Raw genomic sequence first — 18162 nt, forward strand, 5'->3', positions numbered from 1 at the left:
ACGGCGTGCTGGTGCCAAAAGTAAAAGTATTTGCCTGATTCATCACACAATGCAAGAGAGAGTACACAACCGCTACATGGGCAAGACGCTTAACCCCGAATTGCTCCCGCTGCTTCAGTGGCGGTGTATGAATGGCATTAGTTACTTCTGATGGATGATACTACATAGCGATCATCACTACCATCAGTGTGTGAAAGGGTATGAATGGGTGCGTGTGAAATGTGGTGTAAAAGCGCTTTGAGTAGTCGGAAGACTAGAAAAGCGCTATATAAGCTCAAGTCCATTTACCATTTACCAGGGCGCACAGATTTTTTTTGACCATGATTATTCCGCTAAACTGCAGCAGGAGAGGCGTCTCTATGCACTCATCAGAAAACAACTCAAAGAGAAACAGGTGAAATCCCTTGTTTTATATATATATATATATTACCCATCTAAGCTGAAGGTAATTTTCGAAGATGGCATCCAAATTTACGCCACTGCCAACGAAGCAAGGCGGGCTCTCATCCAGAGGGGTATCATCAACGGAGACCAGCTGCAGGCACACCCGGCGCAGGTGTTTACCGCCAACAACGGAAAATGGGCCACGCAGCGTTCAAGGAACCAGAGACAGCACCGTAAGAACCAAAGTAAACCGGATGCTCCACTTCAAGTTCTGGCAAGTACTCATAAACAAACTGACTGAGAGCCTCATTAACAAAATGGAACACTTATTACGAGTTGGGGATAAATTTGTTTCTGTTTGGGTGCAGATATTAAGGTGCATCTAGCCTTCACTAAAGTAGCCTAAATCTTTTTCAATATTTGTTCAAGCCAGCACTTGGTCATTCTCTAACAAATGACTACAGGTTGCCACTCCTGACTGTAAAATATTTGCTACCTAAAGTATCAGGAGTAACTTCCTTTTTGTTTTTTGTTTTTTGTTCTGTTGGTTTGTTTCTTTTCTTTTTTTGGAGGTGTGTCTTAGTTTGTTTTGACTTTGTGAGATATGCCTGTAGACCATTATTTCAAGTATTTAAATAGATTGATTCTATACTAACATACATTACAGGCCCGAATAGGAGTTGCCTAATGTTGTTGAGTTCTTATGTTGCTGTGGTTACTATAAAGTATTATACTTGTAAAAATTAGGCTCCTCTTATATTCTCCAACAAGAAGCTATGAAACTGAGAAGGGAATGGGTTGGCCAAGTGTCATCCAGCACATATAATACCAAAAGTAGAGGGGTGGTAACTCTTTTTCACAAAAAACTTAACTTTATCATCACACAAAATATAAGTGATGTTTATGGAGGTATGTCATTACTGTTGTTTCTCTTAACAACATCCAAATGGCATTTATTAATATTTATGCGCCCCCCAATTCTGATGGTACTGTGTTCCATGAAATTAATAACCACATCTCAGCGCTGGGAGATATCCCGGGGGGGATTTTAACTTTGTATTGGATAAAGTTATTGATAAATTGCCCTCTGCTCCTAGCAAAGGTAGAAATAATGCTGAAAAAGCTTTGAATACTCTGATGAAAGACCAAGCATTAGTGGATATATGGAGATTAACACATCCGACAGAGAAAGATTACACTTTCTAGTCAATACCCCACAATTCACATTCCAGATTGGACTATTTCTTGGTGAGCAAGCCTTGGGTGGACAATACTCTGACTTACAGTATAGGGAGTCGGCATATCTCAGACCACAGTCCAGTGGAACTTGCCATCACACATTTTCAAAAATCCAGACAGCAGTTTAACTGGCGCATGTAAGGAGCTGTGCAAGTTTATTAATACTGAAATTGACAACTACTTTGAACATAACATGGGCTCTGTGTCCTCATCGAGTATATTATGGGAGGCCTTAAAAGTCTACTTAAGAGGTCAGATAATGGGATTTCAAGCCAGAAGGAAGAAACAAGAGACAGAGAAGCAACTAAAATTGGAAGCATTATTAAAAGAAGCTGAGACTGAAATGTACACGAATCCCATAACTGGAAATATTAGGAAAGTTACCAGTCTCAAATTTCAACTTAACTCCTTATATGCAAAGTCAGTGGAACATGCGTTGTTCACAACACAGGCAAAATTTTATGAGGACGGTGAACAAGCTTCTAAACTCTTGGCATGCAGACTTAAAAAAGTAAAAACTAGGAACATAATTACAGCTGTAAAAGATAAATATGACAATGTGCTGACTAATGAGAAACAAATAAACAACACCTATAAGGAATATTTTGAGTCATTATACCAATCAGAAATAACACCATCTGACCACGAAAGTATTAACCACAAGATGGAGCTATTTCTTAATCATATACAAATACCATCTATCAATGCTAAGGAAAAAAGTATAATAGAGGAAGCTATAACAGTAGAAGAAATAAATATAGCTATCCTCCAAATGGCTCCAAAATCACCTGGGATGGACGGCTTCCCACAAGAATTTTACTCAAAGTTTCAACACAAACTAACACCCCTACTACTGGCACACTACAATGAAGTTTTTCTAACTGCCGCTTTCTCCACTTTTTCAAATACAGCATCAATTATTCTTCTTCCCAAGAAAGATAAAGACCCCTTGCTTTGCGGGAGCAAGCGTCCTTTGTCTATTCTAAATTGTGATATTAAGATATTGTCCAAAGTGTTGGCTAATAGGCTGGAACGGGTAATAGCTAAATTGGTTCATCCAGACCAAGTAGGTTACATTAGGCAACGGCACAGCTCCGATAACATCAGGCATCTACTGAATATAAAGTGGGCAAAAAGAAACTCCCCATCTCCTACCCTGGCACTGTCCTTAGATGCTGAAAAGGCCTTTGACAGGGTAGAATGGGGTTACCTGTTTAATATACTGGATAAATATGGGTTTGGCCCCTATTTCATCCAGTGTGTTAGTAGTTTATATTCTGGGGCCTGTGCCTCTGTTATTACAAACGGTTGCACTTTTGAACTACATAGTGCAACTACGGTTGCACTTTTGAACTACATAGAGGGACCAGACAGGGGTGCCCCCTATCTCCCTTGCTGTTTATCCTTGCCCTGGAGCCTCTTGCTATTGCTAAGAGAGAACTCTGATATCACAGGAGTGACGATAGCCAATAAAATTCATAAAATATTATTATATGCAGACGGCATTATCTTGCTCCTCTCCCAGCCCCTACAGTCAGTTAAGAACGTCTTGGCAACAATAGATGATTTCGCCACCTTCTCTGGATATAAAGTAAATTGGTCCAAAACAGAGGCCTTCCCCCTCTCCGATCCGGCATTTTTGCCTGACTTGAGTGCATTTAACATTTCCGTTCCTCAACATGGCATTACATATTTAGGTATTACATTTCCACAGGATATAAAGAACATAGCAAAAGTAAACTTTGGACACACACTTGAGGAAATTAAAAAACAACTCGGGAGGTGGAAGGGACTGAACCTATCCCTTTGGGGTAAAATATCCTCCATAAAAATGATGGTCTTCCCCAAACTATTTTATTTACGAAACATGCTGCCAATCCAAATACCTAAAAATATCTACAAACAAGTTAATAAACACATACATCATTTTTTATGGAGTGGACGCAAGGCACAATTTAGCCTAACAACTTTACAAACACTCAAAGAAAAGGGAGGGTTTAATTTGCCTAATCTCCAACTATATCATTGGGCTTTCACACTTAATAAGTTTATAATGACAGTTAGATCTGCCTTACCCGAGCCATCCTGGGCTAATATCGAGCAACACTTCATCCTACCCGCTCAGTTGAAAGATGCTATACATATTAAACAGCAAGGTGTAGTAGAACAACACCCTTGTCTGAGTTTCATTTACCACATCTGGAGGAAGATTCATAAAATTACCAGGGAAGCTGTATTACAGTCTCCATGGGTACCCATTTGTGATAATCCGTTTTTAACTAGAGGTAAGAAGCCGATCCAATGGAAGGAGTTGCATAGAAGTGGCGTTTCTAAAGTGGCTGATTTATACACAGAGGTTGGATTCAAATCATATAATGATCTGAAAGCCGAGATGTCTCCTGTCCAATTACCTTGGTGGAAATATTTCCAATTAAGAAGTGCAGTCGTATCCCTGAGGAATAATAGTAAAAAGAACCCGTCTGCAACACATTGGGACGAATCAAAGTCAAAGTCAAAGTCAACTTTATTGTCAATTTCAAAATATGCCAGACATACAGTGGAATCGAAATTGCGTTTGTCTCCGTCCCGCGGTGCAATACAACCAAAATAAGGTAAAATAAGATAAGGAAAAATAGATAAAATAAAATGAGGTAAAAATATGTTAAATAATATTTACAGTAATACATTCTAAATTGTGCAAAAGGAACAAAATGGTAAATAAAATAAATAAAATAAAATAAAATTTAAAGAAAAAGTAAACTTGTGCAATATGTGCAATGTGCAGTAAACTGAGTGTACTTTTGAATAGTTAGCTTCAGAGTTATTAGTCCAGAGTTCTTGGTGGCAAATGGGAGGGGGTTTCAACATCCAGTGTTCGTGGGGCAGAGGGGAGGGAAGGAAGAGAGGGGAGAGAGTTAAGCTTCCTGACAGCTCGGTGGAAGAAGCTGTTTCCCAGTCTGGTGGAGCCGGCCCGCAGGCTGCGGTAACGTCTCCCCGATGGCAGGAGGCTGAAGAGGCTGTGTGAGGGGTGGGTGGGGTCACGCACAATGCTGGTTGCTTTGCGGGTGAGGTGGGTACCGTAGAGGTCCGCAAACTTCACAATGTGGTTGCTGCTGAAGGATGGAGCGCAGTCGTGGGTCAGCAGCATGAAGAGCAGGGGGCTGAGCACACAACCCTGGGGGGCCCCCGTGCTCATGACGGTGGTTTTTGATGTGCTGCCGCCGACCCGCACTGTCTGAGGCCTCTCGCTGAGGAAGTCCAGCAGCCAGTTGCACAGGGAAGTGCTGAGCCCCAGCTGGTCCAGTTTGCCGATCAGCTGCTGAGGGATGATGGTGTTGAATGCTGAACTGAAGTCTATGAACAGCATTCTGACGTATGAGTTTTTGGTGTCCAGGTGGGTGAGGGCTGGGTGAAGAGCAGAACAGATGGCATCCTCTGTGGATCTGTTACCTCGGTATGCAAACTGGTAGGGGTCCAGGGTGGCGGGGAGGGTGGATTTGATGTGGGCCATGACTAACCTTCATGGCGGTGGGGGTCAGTGCAACGGGTCGATAGTCATTGAAAGTGGATGGTGAGGGCATCTTTGGAACGGGTATGATGGTGGTGGCTTTGAAGCACGACGGAACAACAGCCTGACTCAGAGAAGCGTTGAGAATGTCTGTGAAGACATCTTTGAGATTCTCTGCACAGTCCTTCAGCACACGGCCAGGAATGTTGTCTGGACTTGCAGCCTTGTTGATCTTGGAGAAGGTTCTCTTCACGCTGGCTACAGTCAGGCACAGGGTCTGATCGTGGGGAGGGGGGGTGGTCTTCTGTGGGGGCGTGCTGTTGTGTGCTTCAAACATGGCATAGAAGCTGTTGAGGTCGTTCAGCAGAGAGGTGTTGCTGTCACAGGTCTGTGGCTTGGGTTTGTAGTCTGTGATGGTCTGGATACCACGCCACAGGCTCCGCACGTCTCTGCTGTCCTTGACGTGTCCGGTTATTTTTAGTGTGTAGCTTCGTTTGGCTTCCCTGATGCCACGGGACAGGTTGGCCCTCGCTGTTCTCAGGCAGGCTGCGTCCCCAGCTCTGAAGGCGGTGTTCCTGGCCCTCAGTAGCCCGCATACCTCTCCTGTCAGCCATGGCTTCTGGTTAGCCCGGGTGGTGATGGTTCTGGTGGTGGTGACATCAGCAATGCATTTGCTAATGTAGGAGGTAACAGTGTCAGAATACTCCTCAATGTCTGTGCGGTTGTTGTAGGTGGCTGCCTGCTTAAACATCTCCCAGTCTGTGGTGTCAAAGCAGTCTTGTAGTGCAGAGGCCCCCTCTGGCCACACACATACCTGCTTCAGAACTGGTTTGGTGACTTTAACCCTGGGTCTGTAAGCTGGCATTAGCAATACTCAGTATTGGAACTTGCAGACACGCCTGGGAACATATAGCCTCTGAATAATTGCGTTATACGGCAAAAGAATCGCAATATCTTGCTGTTTGATTTTGGCTTTGTTCACCAGCTCTTCAGCGATGCCAATCTGCAAAAGAACCAAACCAAGAGGCTCAGATTAAACCACGGGTCAGGGTTAGGGTTAGCCCAACCCACGGTCATTAACAACAAAAAGAAAAAGTAGGGGGATCGATACAGTACCACTCTGTTTCTCTCCTGCTCGTTAGGTTTCGAGTTCTCGATGCCCTTTGCCGTGTTGACAACCAGACTGACAGTTGTTCCTTTGCAGTCCCCGAAAACGATCCTCATTGGCTTTTGTCCCACACGCAGGAACGCTGCTCGGCGGAACCACCCAGGTTTGGAGCTTTCCCTCATAATATTCTTTAGATGGAAACCCACAGATATCAGGATGCTTCAATGGAACAAAATAATAGTTAGTGAAGACTTTTTAAAACGTCTAGAAGTCAGCAAAGTCAAATCTCAACAAACATACCAAACGTCTACTGAACCTCATTTAGTGCTAATAACACAATAAGATTCTAAATCAGGTTAAGGTCCATCGTGGATACTAAACACAGACATGCAGTACAGGTACAAACATAAATATACAACGTGCTGTATTTAATACACACTGTTTATGTGCTCACCATTCTGTACTGTATGTGCATCATCATTGCTTTGCTCTCTGGCATCGTGTAGAAGCGTTCAAACAGAGACTTGGCCATCCCCAGCTTCCTCACATGCTCGTTCCTCACAACGGGCCGCAGCTGTTTGTGGTCACCGATCAGAACAATCTTAACGTTATAGAGAAGACGACATGTGAGCAGTACTGAACAACGATACAACCAGTGACAAAAACTCCAGACACATCAGACTAAGGTGAGAAGCTCAACGTTTAGCTGGTTATTGGAACCTGGAGAACCCCTAACCCAATGGGAAAGCTGGATCCTGTTGGGAACCTGATCCCAGTATTTCTCCACCCTGTTGAAATCAGCCCCAAGCTGTCATTGGGCGAGAGGCAGGCTTACATCCTGGGCTGGTCGACAGCCAATCACAGGGCTGACATATAGAGACAGACAACCAGCCACACTCACATTCACACCTACGGACAATTTAGAGTCACCAGTCAGAGTAACCTAACGAGCATGTCTTTGGACTGCGGGAGGAAGCCGGAGTACCTGGAGAGAACCCACACATGCGCGAGGAGAACATGCAGACTCCTCACAGAGAGACTCCTGTCAGACAGGGATTCAAACCAGGAACCTCCACACAGAGAGGCTCCTGTCAGACAGGGATTCAAACCAGGAACCTCCTCACAGAGAGGCTCCTGTCAGACGGGGATTCAAACCAGGAACCTCCTCACAGAGAGACTCCTGTCAGGACTCAGACACATTAAGGAGTGTTAGCTAAAAGCTCAGGCAGGTTTAAAGGAAACCACACCTTCTCTGGTTTGTTGCAGACTAATCAGAAACACAAACAAACACAAACAGTTCCTCAAATTCAAACTGAGGCTGGACACTGAAGATCCCTCACTTTTTTCAAATCTGACATAAATGCAAATATGCAAAACTCCACTTTGAATCACAACATAAAAAACAATTTCCACATAGTCCCTGTGCACTCTACTCCATCAGCGCCACAGTTTTGCTCCGTCTGACAGCGGACGTCTGTATGTTTAGTTTTATTTTGAAATTGACCAGATGCTCTGTGCGTTTTCTTGTCTGACTTCCTGTCCGTGTCGTTCTATTCTGTACAGCTTGGCTCGTGCCTGCAGCATACTCTGTTGAAAATAGAATCACAGCGTATTTGAAACTGAGCAGAGCGTAGTGGTGCTGCTGGCACGCTCCAGAGACGGATTGCGGCGCTTGCTGTGGAAACAGAAGCGTTGACTTGAGTGGCAGCGAATGGTGGTGTAGTGTGCAGCACTGACAGACAGCGGCGTGTACAGAGAATGTGGAAATTGACAGTAAATGGAGCATAATTGAGTAAATGGACTTCATGATGTGTTGGAGAATACCTGAAACTAAAGACTGAGAACTGATCAGGAGAATGTTTACTGAGGGAATAAATCAACAGACAAGTAGGAAGACTTTCTTATAAACTTCTAAACTATCAGACTGCTTCTTACAGCCTATGATACCCCTTGCTGGACATCAGAGTATTTGTGTCATTGTTTGAAAAACAAAGAGTGCATCTGAACTTACTCTTTTACCTCTTCATCACTCATCTGGGCTGACTTGTTCTTTGTCCTACGGGCGACTTCGATTCGCTTGTCAAACTTGTTTATTTCTTTTGAGTAGGGGTTTTGATCCTCTCGCATGCGGTGATGAAGAGTGATGCTCCTAAAACCAGGTGAAATATGCCAGGATCAGTTTGGAGTTCTTTCATTACTAACAGGGTGAGTATGTGTGTTCACAGTACCTGAGCTCTGGTTTGGCACATGCTTGGCGGAGTGTACTACGGGGAAACTGAAGGGTGCCGTCTGGATAAGGGTAATCCAGCATCTCCATCTCTTACCAGGTACTCTGTGTAACAACAGTAAACACACATACATGAAGTCGGGTAAGAAAAAACACAACGCCATGCGGGGGTTACTTCAGTAGAGACACAGAGGAACTTGCCTGCGACAACCTCAACAGACTTGTTGGATGGGCCGCAGTAGAGAATAATTTCTTTCTTGTTCTTATCGTTGGGGTCGACTGATTTTCTTTGGCTCTGAGAGTTCAGCTCAAAGAAACAGTACACCAAGTACACACCCACAACCGTCTTTCCTGTGCCTGAGAGACAAACAGGAACTATAGCTTTAGCCTCAGCAGAGGGTGTCAAGCATCAGGGTGAATACATGCTGTCGCTCTTACCAGGTGGTCCCTGGATGACTATGAAGGTGTTATTTAGAGCTTTATTAACAGCAAGACGTTGACTCATGTTTAGCTCAGGCAGTCCATTGTCAAGCTCTCTCCTGCTATAGGGCTTGTCCTTATCTACCGCAAAGAAAAAATAAGAAGCTTCAAAGTTTGCAAGACAAGAAAACGCAGTCGAATCAAGTCTAGACAAATAAGGAATGGACTCTACAGGTTAGGTCTACAAATAGTTTTGATGTATGAAACAATGACCTGCTGACACATGGACATAGCATCCAAGTGCTATAGTCCGGACCAGATCAGATGCAGACATCATGCTATCAACCGCATTCTCTTTTCGGCTACAAAAAAAGAAGTACGTCAACAATGTACAGCTGAAGAAGAAATTGTGTATCGACAATTAACCTCAATGTCAGAGTCAAAAACTCTTAACTCACACTTTGGGATGATTTCCACTGTAAAAGTAGTGTTCTTCTGAAACACACAGTAAGGAATGGTCTCCATTGGCAGGTGGTTGATGTCAAACTCCACTTTACTTCCTTATGGAGTTTTTTCAGATCCACTTTTCGTGTTACACCGTGGGCCACCTATGTGAACTCTTTTGGGTCCACCAGTGCAGAATGTTCTGGAGTTGAAGTCAACTTCAGACCTTTTTTGCGTATGCACAGAAAACACTGTGAAAGGTCACACTCAATGGCCCATTTATCGATCCATGCCTGCGGTAAGAAGAAGCTCCCTGATAGGGTTCCTCTCTGCTGTTGTTTGAAGGTTAGCACCAGGTTCTTGATGACGATGCTGTCCTCTTCTTTCACTGCATTGGCAGCAGATTCCATCTCACACAGTGGTATCCAGATCTGTACATACTCCTCAAGGTTTCTGTAATAATTCTTTGACGGATCAGCTGCAGATCTGGAGAAGCATGTGATAGGACTGTGGACGTGTTCCACACAAATCTCAGACTTTGGTTTAATACGCACCAACTGAACAGCAGGCATGTGGTAACCTTTTTTTTTTAGATCCGAAGTCATTTGGATCTGAAGGGTGTCACCTGCACTAAGGTCAAGGTTGATCTCCATCTCATGCCCACTTTGTGCCTCTTTCTCCTCCAAGCTGTCTGTGTCAGACTCTGAATCAGGTTTCTGCGATGGCTGAGGCAGAGTATTATTTTCTTGTCGCCAACCTTTCATTATGAGATCCTTTGTAAGTTTCCAATCTTCTTTGTCAAGTGCTTCAACAGTGTCTTTCCATAGTGTCAGAGGAAGCTCAACACAGGGACCACAGTCTGGCCTTTTTAACTCTTCTTGGATTTCCATGTCGCCAGCTGCATAGATCCGCCTTTTCCATGTAAGTCTGACACTTGCATCAACATTGTTAGGTTGGTCCCACAACTGCAAATCCCTGTACATAATTGAGAAACTCTCCCTAAATATGTTCTTGTCAAAAGGAAATGACACTGCAAAGCTTTCTTTGGAAGAATCCACACTGACAACAAAGGCTACCTTGGAGGCACTTTGTTTTTTCATGTTCACGGCATATAAGAGCTGCTCAGCCTTTTGGTCACTCCCCTTGGCTCTCGTGAGGCTGAGCTCAAATTCATTGCAAAGACTCGTTATCTCCTCTTCGGTGTACTGGACAACACTGTTGCTTATGACAGAATGCAAAAGTCTCTGCAAAACGATGTCCATGTAGCGCCTTATCGGTGATGATGCTTGTGTGTAAAACGGTACACTCAGAGTGTAATGTCCAACCTGAGATTCGGAGGAACCAAAGGGGGCGACAAAAGCTTTACCAGAGCACCTTCTGAACTCATCAATGACTGGTTGGAGAAGAGGGTGGATGTCATCTGCAGCAATCAGGTCAACCATTTTGTCTACATCATCAGCTTCAGCAGCTGATTGTATATTGTTCCACACTTCAGTGAGTATGGGGAAGTTTTCACAGTTTGGGGCTCTTCTATTATGTTCCACTTTGTGCCACACAGCAGAGGACAGCGGGATCAATCCTCCACATTTCTTTGAATTCTTTTATCTTTTCGGTAGTGCAGCACTTGGTTCTGTCTGAACCAGTCAAAGTCATTGATGCATGTGTGTTGTATAACACACTCAGCTCGATCATCAGATGGGCTTTACGCTTCCCAGGAACTCTCTGTTCATCAGGCTGGGAGTAGGCCCAATCCACAAGTCTTTTCTTCCTCTGAGCATTTGCAAAACAGTACGCCACGCTCACACAGTCTTCTACTGTTTCAAATTCAGGTCCTGTTCCACGTCTCTTAGTGATCTCTTCTTCTGCCTCACTATGGGACAGCTTCTGATTCGAGTTGATTATCGTCAGCTGGAATTTGGGCTTTCCAATGATCTCATTTGTTTGCTTGTTTACTTGGATCATTAATGAGAACACCCTGCGATCTTCACCCTCGAGAAGATTTAAATGTCCAGTGCTCAGGTTTTCAGGGAACATGTGATTAGGTTTCTCATCGTTACAGTAAAAACTGGTACCACGCTTTTTTGCAAACACATCTGATTTACTGCCTGGCTGCACATAGCTTGCAACATCTGCAATATGGATTCCCAATTCATACTGGTCCCCCATTTCCCTGACACTAATGGCATCATCCAAGTCCTCTGCTTCTTCAGGATCAATAGTGAAAGTGATCTGATCACATATGCATGTCCTGTCTTCATTGTCCTTTGAGAGATCATCATCTGATGTTAACACATTGGGTTCAACTTTGAATTCCTCATTCAGGATCCGTAGTCCATCAGTCAAAGATGTGCCGACTGGAATTATTTCGATGACCTTCCCCTAAGGGAAATGATAAGGTTCTCTCCAGCCAATCACTTGCACCATGAACACATGATTCTGCCTGAGCTTTCCATTTATTCGTTCATATGCCACAGGTTTTCCCAGTTGCATATTTCGATCCCATATTGGCAAAAAGTTTTTTTTTTTTTTTTGGTGATCAGTATGCGTATTCTGGGCTCAGATCTTTTAATAGGAATCATCAACCTTTTGACAAAATTATCTTCAGTATTTTGTTTTGGTTTGCTGTAATCCTCATCCTCAAGCAAGCACACAAGTACACAGGCTGATTCTGCCTCCTTCGTGATGCTGACCACTTTTGTTGATTGTAAGAACACTTCGTTTCCAGTAAAGACATTACCCATGTTGGCCCTTCCTTTAATGAAAAAATGTCTGGAAGGGTTATGAAATGGAATGACGTTAGCTCTGTTAGATGACTCCCTGAACACCTTCCCCTGGAGATGAGCCCCTGCAGCACCGCACCTGCAGCACCAACTCCAGTCCAATCAGAGACGAGCACCCGCAGCACCAGCTCCAGTCCAATCAGAGACGAGCACCTGCAGCACCAGCTCCAGTCCAATCAGAGATGACCACCTGCAGCACCGCACCTGCAGCACCGCACCTGCAGCGCCAGCTCCAGTCCAATCAGAGACAGGCACCCGCAGCACCAGCTCCAGTCCAATCAGAGACGACCACCTGCAGCACCGCACCTGCAGCACCAACTCCAGTCCAATCAGATACGAGCCACTGCAGCACCAGCTCCAGTCCAATTAGAGACGAGCCCCTGCAGCACCAGCTCTAGTCCAATCAGAGACGAGCACCCGCAGCACCAGCTCCAGTCCAATCAGAGACGGGCACCCGCAGCACCAGCTCCCATCCAATCAGAGATGAGCACTCGCAGCACCAGCTCCCGTCCAATCAGAGACGAGCACCCGCAGCATCAGCTCCAGTCCAATCAGAGACGAGCACCTGCAGCACCAGCTCCAGTCCAATCAGAGATGACCACCTGCAGCACCGCACCTGCAGCACCAACTCCAGTCTAATCAGAGACGAGCACTCGCAGCGCCAGCTCCAGTCCAATCAGAGACAGGCACCCGCAGCACCAGCTCCAGTCCAATCAGAGACGAGCACCCGCAGCACCAACTCCAGTCCAATCAGAGACGACCACCTGCAGCACCAACTCCAGTCCAATCAGAAACGAGCCACTGCAGCACCAGCTCCAGTCCAATTAGAGACGAGCCCCTGCAGCACCAGCTCTACTCCAATCAGAGACGAGCAACCGCAGCACCAACTCCAGTCCAATCAGAGAGGAGCACCCGCAGCACCAGCTCCAGTCCAATCAGAGACGAGCACCCACAGCACCAGCTCCCGTCCAATCAGAGACGAGCACCCGCAGCACCATCTCCCGTCCAATCAGGGACGAGCACCCGCAGCATCAGCTCCAGTCCAATCAGAGACGAGCACCTGCAGCACCGCACCTGCAGCACCAGCTGTAGTCCAATCAGAGACGAGCACCCGCAGCACCAGCTCCAGTCCAATCAGAGACGAGCACCTGCAGCACAACAATAAAACAGACTAAAGTGATAATAATAATTATTAACAGATATGAATCAGAGTTTATCATCAAGTGTATTCATTGTAATAAAAACAGGCGTTGTCATATTTACTATTCAAGGTTAATTATGGGGAGAGAAATAAACCTGCTGAATGATGAATCACATCAGAGTTCACACCCTGCATGCGCTCAGTCATCAAGGATTCAGAAACATGAGGAGGCTATAGACTCAGAAACATGAGGAGGTTGTAGAAACATGAGGAGGCTGTAGAAACATGAGGAGATTGTAGATTCAGAAACATGAGAAAGTTGTAGAAACCAACCCAGTCTCATGTCAGAATGTGTAATACCTATGTTGGTCCACAGCGCAAAACGTAGTAGTTTCACAATTAGGGCTCTAAAGTTGTGACATGCCTACGTTTCCTTTTGCCTATTCTTTTGTATAGGCATACCTCAGGTCATGTGACTGCCCAGTTTTCCCCTGGCGAAAAAATTAACATGGCAGACATCTCTTCTATTTTCGGTGGAAAATGCAATATTTTAAGATAGTTTGAGGCTTAGATGTTGTTTTGATAATCTTTCTGGCGACAAATGTACATTGTTTCTTCATAATCTTCGTTCGGTTTTTGTTTATGATCTTTAGTTTTTTCGTTTCTACGAAGATTCTTGCAGGTCTCGATAGAGAAACGTTTGGATATTACACTTTCTACTGTTGCTATGGTGGTTGCTATGGACGCTATCAACAACAAACCAGAAGGAAGTGGACGTTCGGTTCGCGGCTCTTAAAACGGGTTAGATCCATAGACTAAATATTACGATTATGAGTTCATAATTTTATTTAACAAAATAATCCTGATGGATTAATACCAGAAAATGCAGTCAATAAAGCAAACGGCCGGCGATAAGAACTACAAACGGGCGCATGACACTGACATCAAATAATGACATATTGATAATCGTCACTTGTGACCGACCTCTTTATTAGATCTTTCAGGGGATATTTACTGATGTTTTTTAAGGTTGGTTGCAAAAACACATCTTAAATCTGTGTTAACCAAAGATCCCATTCCAGGAATCTAAGCAAAAATCCATTCAAAAAGCTCATTATGCTATGGTCTGCCAGTGTACTGCTGACATGCACAATCGTGCAGTCACGCCCACTGTCGGTTTATTTTTACAGTCTATAGTTTAAAGGCCGAGGGCGCCCCCCTCCCCCCCTCTCCCTCCTCTCCGTAGACTCAAATTTTAAATCCCTTTTTCATACACTTATGTTTGACCTAGAACCCCACCAGTCAAAAATCAATTTCCTAGGTCTCTTCTAAGAGATTTTGTGAGCCCACAAGTCACTTAAGGCCCCACTCTCAATTTGCCAAACCTTTCACAATTGAAACACTTCTATCAAAACATCAAAAAAGGGTGTTAAAAAGTGTGAAAATGTTCCAAAAGACAGAGGGTCATTCTCCACTATATGCTGTATGCTTTGTGAACAAGACTGATGTTAAAAACTCCTTTTAAAGGTGCTTAAAAGAGCTAATTTGACCATTTGAGGCCTAGCAGAGACATGAAGTGTTTTGACCTGTTCAACCCTGTTGCTCTTTGGCTAACAAGCACATGGGATGTTTCAAAGATATGAAAGACATTAAACTGAATATTAAAACAATGACTGATGACAAATTAGATTAACTCTTCTATAAGGAAAGAAGGATAAAAAAAAGTACTAGGATGAATTAATATGGACAAGAGCATAAGAGATTTTTACTTTTAGCCATAATTCTAAACCAAGCACTTAAGGCTGTCCTCCAAGCACATAGTTCCCCAGATTCTATGATATACTTACACCAAAACAAACAAACAAACATAAATAAAAACATTTTATGTACTGGGCTTTGAAAGAGCTCTATGAAAGTATGACTGCAAGACACCTTGCCTATGAAATGAGACTATTTAAGTTTTTGGCTAAGAGCTGAACGACATACATCGTTGGAAAGGTCTTATCCTGGAGAGTAACATATGTGAAGATGAGGTTTCAACATAACTCCTGTTTTGAAATAATGCCCTTTGAACCTTGACCCAAGGGCATGTTTGAAGGCTTATACCTCAGCAACAAAAGGGGCTACAGACATGGGAATAACTGTTTTAGAGAGGTCTTTGAACAAAGTACCATGTGAGGCTAGTCAGCTCACCAAAACAACAGGGGGAGCTGCTATATATGGTTAAAATACATTTTAACAAATGTATAAATTATTTTTTAAATATCTGATAACATAAATGTGTTAACCATCCAATTAAACTCCCCTGTGTACCCTCAATAAAATATATATTACTTCTTAGGTAAGGGAAACACTGAGATTTGTCTAAAAGACAACAATTCCTCAGAGTCAAGTCATTAGGATTATAAAAGGCTTACAAAAGATATATTCACTGAATATGTCACAGATCTTGTGTGACGGAAGTATTTATTGCATAGTACATATATGATCTATGTTAAAATAAAGTACATATATCAGTTCATTTCGGATATTTTGACTGTTATTCTAGAAACGGGAATTTTGGTAGTTATGTCTGGCGTTATGCACAAAGGGAACATAATTAGGGTTGTAAAAAATGTATATCTACCCACTATATCAAATATTTACTGAAGCCGAATGGGTTTTGTAAAATAATCTAGACTATATATATATTGTAAAAAAGTGGTCAAATCAAACCTGTTTTAAAAGATAGTATTAATCTGTCAAGATTATTTTGTTAAATAAAATCATATAAACCACACAAACTGTACAGTATTGTCTTTATGTATTGTTACATGTTATAGTTTATAATGTTGCCAATATGCATTGATCTGTTCCAATAGTTTTATTAAATTTGGTTGTAATGAAAGACATCCATAAAAATGTAACAGAAATAATTATTTATTGCATAGGAGCTTAGCTTGATGTCTAGGGTCTGATGTAACCCGTTTTAAGAGCCGCGAACCGAACTTCCACTTACTTCCGGTTCGTTGTTGATAGCTTCCATAGCAACCACCATAGCAACAGTAGAAAACGTAACATCCCAACGTTTTTCTAGCGAGACCTGAAAGAATCTTCGTAGAAACAAACAAACTAAAGATCATAAACAAAAACCGAACGAAGATTATGAAGATACAATTTACATTTGTCGCCAGAAAGATTATCTAAACGACACTTAAGCCTCAAACTATCTTAAAATATTGCATTTTCCACCGAAAATAGAAGGGATGTCCGCCATGGTTTTTTTTTCGCCAGGGGAAAACTGGGCAGTCACATGACCTGAGGTATGCCTATACAAAAGAATAGGCAAAAGGAAACGTAGGCATGTCACAATTTTAGAGCCCTTATTGTGAAACTACTACGTTTTGCGCTGTGGACCAACGTAGGTATTACACATTCTGACATGAGACTGGGTTGGTAGAAACATGAGGAGGCTATAGATTCAGAAACATGAGGAGGTTGTAGATTCAGAAACATGAGGAGGTTGTAGATTCAGAAACATGAGGAGGCTGTAGATTCAAAAACATGAGGAGGCTGTAGAGTCAAAAACATGAGGAGGTTGTAGAAACATGAGGAGATTGTAGAAACATGAGGAGGTTGTAGAGACATGAGGAGGCTGTAGAAACATGAGGAGGTTGTAGAAACATGAGGAGGCTGTAGAAACATAAGGGTGTTGTAGAAACATGAGGAGGTTGTAGAAACATGAGGTTGTAGAAACATGAGGAGGTTGTACAAACATGAGGATATAGAAACATGAGGAGGTTATACAAACATGAGGAGGTTGTAGATTCAGAAACATGAGGAGGTTGTAGAAACATGAGGAGGCTGTAGAAACATGAGGAGGCTGTAGAAACATGAGGAGGTTGTAGAAACATGAGGAGGATGTAGAAACATGAGGAGGCTGTAGAAACATGAGGAGGATGTAGATGGAGGATGTAGAAACATGAGGAGGTTGTAGAAACATGAGGAGGATGTAGATCCAGAACTGATTCAGGAAATGAAGAGGAAAGAGCACCACGTTCTCAGATCACATCTGAGTTCTGATTGGCTTAAAGAAACATGTGACATCATCATTTTAATACTGACTCCGCCCACCTCAAGCTGAGAGAGAGTAGTGGTTTATAAAACCCTCCACCAGCGAGTGTGCACCGATGCCGACTTTCGGATCACGTGCAATGCAATTGCAATTGCAATTGTGTCCGGTCATCATGGAGGAAGCAACCTGTGAGTTCAAACACTTCTCCAACTAAGATAGACATTTGATATCATCATACAGACGTTAACAACTTCAAATGTGTATTGAGGATCAAATATATGTTTATTTATTGTAAAGTGTCTTATATTTACAGGGGCTGTTGCAAAAACAAAAGAATATTAAATCATGTTGCAGACAACTTTTTGCTGTTAATATTTATTTCTTATTTTTCTACTTTTGAACAATATTATCCTTGTCTTTGCATTAATTTATTACACCCTGATCTTTAAAGTTACAATAAATTAACTGAAATTATAAATTACAATAAACAATGTAGGCTCAATCTAATAGTTTTGTTATAAGTCTACGCTAATATAACTTAATAAAGAAGAATAAGAATAATCTAGGCTACATAAATATTTTTACAGAATGCATTAGCTACAAAAAAAAAACGTTCCCGTAAGATACCGCTGAGTAACCATGGTAACACACAGTTCCTGTTTCCACCTGAGAGAGGGAAGTTTTTCCCAAAGCCTGCCGCTGTATTTCTACCCTACACCTTGATGAAGGGGACTTCATTCAGCTGAGAGTGTGACTTCTAATGGAATGCACTCCGTCATGGAGGGGAAGGGTGTAGGGCAGGGGTGCCCAACCTTTTTTGAACCAAGATCTACTTTTAAAGTTGCCAGTCTGCCGAG

The 18162-nt window shown here is 42.9% G+C and overlaps 1 pseudogene; it reads right to left on the minus strand.

Moving 5' to 3' along the window:
* Window positions 1–5993: 5993 nt before the first annotated feature.
* Window positions 5994–12188, minus strand: LOC109992135 (3'-5' exoribonuclease HELZ2-like; annotated as a pseudogene).
* Window positions 12189–18162: the final 5974 nt, after the last annotated feature.

This window comes from Labrus bergylta, chromosome 18 (assembly GCF_963930695.1).
Source record: "Labrus bergylta chromosome 18, fLabBer1.1, whole genome shotgun sequence".
NCBI lineage: Eukaryota > Metazoa > Chordata > Actinopteri > Labriformes > Labridae > Labrus > Labrus bergylta.